The sequence below is a fragment of the Tympanuchus pallidicinctus genome, unplaced genomic scaffold, assembly GCF_026119805.1.
Source record: "Tympanuchus pallidicinctus isolate F22 unplaced genomic scaffold, pur_lepc_1.0 scaffold21, whole genome shotgun sequence".
Classification (NCBI taxonomy): Eukaryota; Metazoa; Chordata; class Aves; order Galliformes; family Phasianidae; genus Tympanuchus; species Tympanuchus pallidicinctus.
In genome coordinates this window covers 6,239,345-6,245,344 of record NW_026294733.1, presented here as the reverse complement: position 1 = coordinate 6,245,344, position 6,000 = coordinate 6,239,345, and the positions used below count along the sequence as shown (strand labels likewise).

Genomic DNA, 6,000 nt, shown 5'->3' with positions numbered 1-6,000 from the left:
AAGATGAACTAATATATAATGAAATGATGTTTGGTGCTATCGTCACAAAACCTGTGTATTGTTAAATCTCAGTTTTAAGTCTTGGACTAATAGAAGCCCAGTTTAGCTCTTGGAGATGAATTTCACCAAGACCACTTCTTTTCTGAGACATTTTAAGTAGAAGAAGCTAGGGCCTGAAATTCTAGTGTCAGCATGAACGGTGGGAGGAATGACTTTTAATTTTTTTTCCCTGGCACATTCTGCTTTGAATGACAGGATGGGATGAGATGAGAAAAGCGAGGGGGAGGGTTTTTCTAATGCATAGTTTTGACTCCTCCTTTACAATGAAGTAATATTTATTTATTTATTGTTAAAGTTCTAATATAAATCAATGTAAAATCATTGTCTCACTGCATGATGACAGAGTTCATTCCTGCATTGATCACAGGTGAGCAAACATCAGTTTATTAAAGTGTTTGCATGGACAAAACAGAAGATCTGTTATTTGTTATGAGATGCTGCTCTTACTTTAAATGGTTCCCTGGGAGGGAGGGGTGCATGTTGTGGTTTATAAGGAGCAAAGCTTTAAGAAGGCGTTGTAGCCATTCTGAGTCACTGGAGCCAAAAGTGCTTGTTCATTGCCTTTCAGTTCTGCTTGGCTTTTGCTACTGTTTTTGTCAATAATGTTTTTTCTTGGTAGCATTTCATAATATATGATTCAAAGTACTGGGGGAAAAAGAAGTGGAAATGCGGCAGCTTTTTCATGCTCTTTTTTCCACTGCGTGCCATCCATACCGGTGTCTTTGCTTGGTTTCCTTGGAAACTGTTGCGGGGCGCAGTTGGATTGGCTGCATTCTCCAAATGATTGCTGGAGTCGTGGGCAGTTCCAAGTGGTAGACATCTCATAGGTTGCACCAAGTAAGTGGCACTGAATGATTCACAATGTAAGATTTTTTTTTTAATTAGCATTGTTATTTTGAAGTAAGCCACATCAAGTGGTCTGTCTGTAATGCCTTTGTGAGGTGTGACTGGAAAGAGAAATGGATTGCAAATGTTATCTATTTGGGGAATATTAGGGATTTTTAATTTTTTTTAATTTTTAATTTTTTTTTACTTTTTTTTTTTTTTTTTTACTTTTTTTTTTTTTTTTTTTTACCCCTTACAGTAGGTGCATCTAACTCTTCAATTAATGTCTAGAGCTATTTCCTGAGATTTTTTTGAGATGTGTGTTCTGGTACTAATCGGAAGGAGCAAAAAACAAACAAACAAACAAAAAAAAAAACCCAGCCCCCCTCCCACCCTAAAAACCTGAAATCACCAAGAAATACCCAAAGAGTCCCAAAACAGAATATATCTTCATACTTTGCATTGACAAATAAATAGGATTAGCTCACACCCCTTAACCTTGAGTAAGCTTTGCTTACAGTTTTTCAACTCTGTCCACCAGAAGTCCTCTTTTCTTTGAATTTTTACTGCTGGAATTTTAACTATTTTACAATCTGGCCTTGATAAACTTGAGATGCTTTAGCAGGCAGGTTTTGTCATCTTTTTCTGTAAGAAGCATGGGATCTGTGAGGGTTCTGCAAAAGTGGTTGGGTGAACAATGACTACAGGAGAGAATACAACTGGTGCTGACAAGAATTAGGAAACATAGATGGTATTGAAGAGGTTCTCAATGGGGAGAGGAAAAAAGAAACTAAGAATTGGAAAGGTACTGATGTGTAAAAACAGGCTAGAAAGCAGAACAGTGTGTCTGTATTCTTTTAATGTCATTTGATGTTTCTGTTGTATTTTCCTATGATAGCGAAGTATGATGGCTAAAACTATTTCTATTATTTATATATATTCAAGAATATTTGCCTAAATCATGATTGTGTGTGTTTTTTTTTTTAATGCTTTATGTTACTTTTTTTTGTTTTCTTTTTAAGGCAGTCCTGTTGCTATGTTCATTTTTGCCTTTAGATTCAAGAAGGATGCTGTTCTTGAACGTGTCTGTCAGGCTTCCTCAGCCTTGACTTGTTAGTCAGATCCATCTTTGAAATGCAATTGTATTCAAGATGGCTTAGAAAACTAAATGTGGATAGAATGACTCATATTGTCCTGAATTTGGATGACGGTCTTTGAAGACTCCTGATAGTACATCATGAAAATTTTGTAGAAGTTGTGTCTGAGAAAAACTTCCTTATGTACTTCTAGTGACTTCATTTAAAATGCTTTTTACAGATTCAAAATGTTTTAATTATTTCAACATATTAGTGAGCGCTTGGTTTAGCCCATCTGTCTTAACTTGTCAGAAAAGGTTTTGTTTCAGTTCTTCCAGGAGCATTTTAAAGTAAAGGTAACAACAGCAAAATCCCTCAGGTGCAGCTAATGGAGCTCTTACAATTCTACCTTGCTTCTAGCAGTTGTTTAGAATAGAGTTTTTGTGGCTAAAATTGTATTAAAGACTGTATCTCGATTCTACTTCACATAGTCTCCTCCCCTTTCATTTGGGTCAGTTAAGTGTTCAGGAACAAAAATCCATATTACAAGTGTCTTTTTTCAAATGAGACTTCTTCAAGGAGACAGACTTGACAGGATTTGTCTCATGTTGTTGAGACTCTGGTTTGGAGAAAGACCTCTAAACACTACTGCAGTTTGAATAAATACAGCAGGTGGGGAGTGTTTTTGTTTTTGTTTTTGTTTTTTGTTTTTTTTAACTTCGCTGTTTAAAAAATAAAATTCACCTTGCAATACAAAGTGATGCTGAAAACAATATTATTTTTATATCATACATTCAACAGTATAGGAACACTCGCTTCCTGCCCATCCAGGTGATTATTTTGAAGAGACAAACTCTGTGACATAAAGCAAAAAACACCGTATACCTAGATAGATGTACAATGGGATCTGAAGCAAACTCCAGTCTTATTTTTCATAAGTTTGCTTACAAATGGTCATTCAGACATCAAGTGTAGACAGCTTATCTGCAGAGCTGCTTCCCTTGGCTCTAATGTTGCCTTATTGTTCATTCTTTCAAAACAGGAAACCCCCGGAATTCACAGACTAACCCTTCAGAGCGATCAGCTGCCCTTTTCACCACACATGTTATATGAAACTGAATTGTGATAGCATCTTGATGCCTTGCAAAAATTAAGCTTATTTACATGTTGGCAATTACTTTCAACAATATTTCTACCCTTTTGAAGGAAGGAAGTCATGCATTTTTCCAGACCAGTTGTTTCTAAAACCATGTAAATGGGCATTAAATATTTTTCCATACTTAGTCAGTTGCAGCAGTTTTGTTATTCTGCCAAGAACTGAGTTTCGGCAGTTGGCCTGTTGTTACCTGATTCATCCCTCTTGTTTTTTTTATTATGGACATAACATTGGCTCTGTTATAATCTTCTGGATTTTCTCCAGTTTTTTCTGACTTAATAAGAAATTAGCACTATCAAATGAGATTTTCTCTGCCTTCTCTTTTTTAGTGCTCTTTGATACGTTTCAGTCCCCAGCTTTTCTGATTTTAAAAATCCTTATCCCTTGTAAAACTTTCTTAGCATCCTTCCTGATAATTTATCGTAAACAAAGTTGGTCTTCTGCAATATCTTGTACTGTCTCCCTCCTGTATCCTGGCACAACACAAGACCCTTTGTACCTTTTCATTATACCCTGTATTGGAAATTCAGATATGAATTATGCCGTGCGATTTTGTGTATATGTAGTATTTCTACAACTGTTTTTCTCCATTAAAGGAGATTTCTACTTTTCATAACATTGAAATAAATTATTTAGAACAGCATAGTAAACTTGAATGTAATTGGAAAGGAAAAAACCTCAAACTTACTCCAAATCAGAAATGACAGAACTGACTTCATTTTAGCAGTCAAGTTGACTAGAACGGGTCACAAATTTCAAACAGAATGGCTAGCATTTGCTAGCCATTTCCTATTAAAACATGAAGAATAGAAGTTAGCTTTGTGTGCCACTAATCCTAAAACCAAAGTTGACAAAAAAAAAAAAAAAAGTGTGTGAGATCTCTCTCTCTCATGCATTTAAACATCTTAAGATGTGCTGGAATAAAAATACTAACTCTATTTTTATTTGATCAATTTTCCATGCTTCATAAATTCTAATTTATTAATCTGATTTCCACCTTCATCTTATCCCTGAATAGAAGTTGTCTCATGCACAACTACACAACTGGAAATTTTAATATGGTAGTCTTTAGAAACCTTTATTAATTCACTCTAAATTTTCCAAATAATTGTTCTTTCTGCTGATGTCTTTCTTTTGAGGAAAGACTCTTCTTGAGCACTGTGGGTAATGGATAGTGTTGTCTTCATGTTGAAAGAAACTGGTCAGCATGATTAGTCTCTAAATGACCACCCAAGACCAGAATACCATCAGGTGCAGCAGATTGTGTTTTATAATTTTAATGGCACTTTTATTATGCTGTCTGTATCAGGTTTTTGGCCAGCCCTCCACGATTAATTTCTCATAATACACTGCTGTTGAGGCCAAGCATTTTGGAGGTGTGTCTAAGAAACAGTTCTTCTTTTGTCAGCTGGTTGAGAGATGAGTCTTCTTGGGCTTATTAGAGCATGAAACATGTTTTAAACCTTGATGTAGAGGTTCTCACAATTCTAAAACAAATGAGGAACTCTCGCCCACTTACAAATTTAAATTGATAATAATCAGTGTTTTCAGTTCTTATAACCACCATCATCAGTGACATCAATTATATGTATGCATAATTTTTCTCATCACTGAGAATTTGCAATTCATCTTTCATGTTACTCAGTCCTTACCATGGATGTGCAATCAAACAAAACATTATTTTTCTTGCTTCTTCTTTGTATTTGTTATGTTAGTATTTCAGTTAATGCTGTGTAATATACAGGCATTGATGTTTGATTAGCCTTCTATTCAGGAAGGTAGCATCTTCATACATGTTGGTTCCTTCCAACTGAGGATATTCTCTGATTTTGCATGTAAAGGTTGAGTATTAGGCTTCATTAAAGATGCCTCATGGAAATTTGATTGATATTCTGCAGATTAATATAATCTTCATACCACTCATCTAATAAATTATTTTTTCAATTATTTTTTGTACTTTTTTCCCTGTTTCACTAATGTACCTTTTAAGACTTATATTTAAAAACAAAGCAGAAAACCCACACATGTTTCTTGCACTCCTTCTCACCTCCGTGCCTTAAGGTTTGTCTGGAAATTGTCATCGTAGAATTATAGAATGGCCTAGGTTGAAAAGGACCACAATGATCACCTAGTTTCAACCCCCCTGCTTCCTGTGAGTTTCAACCCCTGTCTTCCTGTGTATTAAATTCAGCAAACTGTTGAGGTTTGAAGTATTAGCATTACAACATTTTCCTTTAAAAATTTTGAACCTAATGAATTATCTGAATCCTGATGCCTGTGGAAAATTCCCTAATGCCATCTCAATGACCTTAGTACTTTCTCTTGTGGTTACTTAAATGTTTGAACTGGGAATCTGAGACAGAGTAGCACCCTAATCTGTCCCCGGCTGTGCAAGCAATTTTAGGACACTGCATTATAGCAGGAATGGCTGCTGCCTCATTCAATCGTATCTACACATCGTCTTTGCTTACTCTCTTGCTTTGGCTTTTCTCCAGAATGTGTTGATCCCATTCTCCCCTTCTAAGATTCTGTGGAGCCATCAACTGTGAACAGGAATGGGTATTTACACATAAATATGTCTAAAAACAGTTAAAAGCTCTCTAATGTTTCTTTGTTTGTTTGCATACGTGGTTTATGTATTGTTTGAGTGTGGAAATAGCCATAATTTTGCCGTTAGGGTGAGGAATAATAATGATCTCTATGATAGAAACAATGCTAGCCTTATTTGTTGCTTTACACTGAGAAACAGACTTTGTCATGAAGAGTTCCAATACAGAATGTTTGTATTTATTTTGTGGTGGCTTTTCTTTTTTTTTGGTCACACTTTTAATAAGCAGCTCTTAGAAGAGCTAGTCTTGGATGCTAGCAACTAAAGCTGATGTA

The 6,000-nt window shown here is 35.5% G+C and overlaps 1 protein-coding gene across 1 annotated transcript in view; it reads left to right on the top strand.

The window, feature by feature from the left end:
* The first annotated feature begins 342 nt into the window (after window positions 1–342).
* The window catches only part of GABRB2 (gamma-aminobutyric acid type A receptor subunit beta2), a 151,840-nt gene continuing 146,182 nt past the window's right edge, over window positions 343–6,000 (top strand). Inside the window, exon 1 of the mRNA XM_052684773.1 lies at window positions 343–427. The gene's annotated coding sequence lies outside the window, so the exon portion shown is untranslated. The remainder of the gene's footprint in view (window positions 428–6,000) is intronic.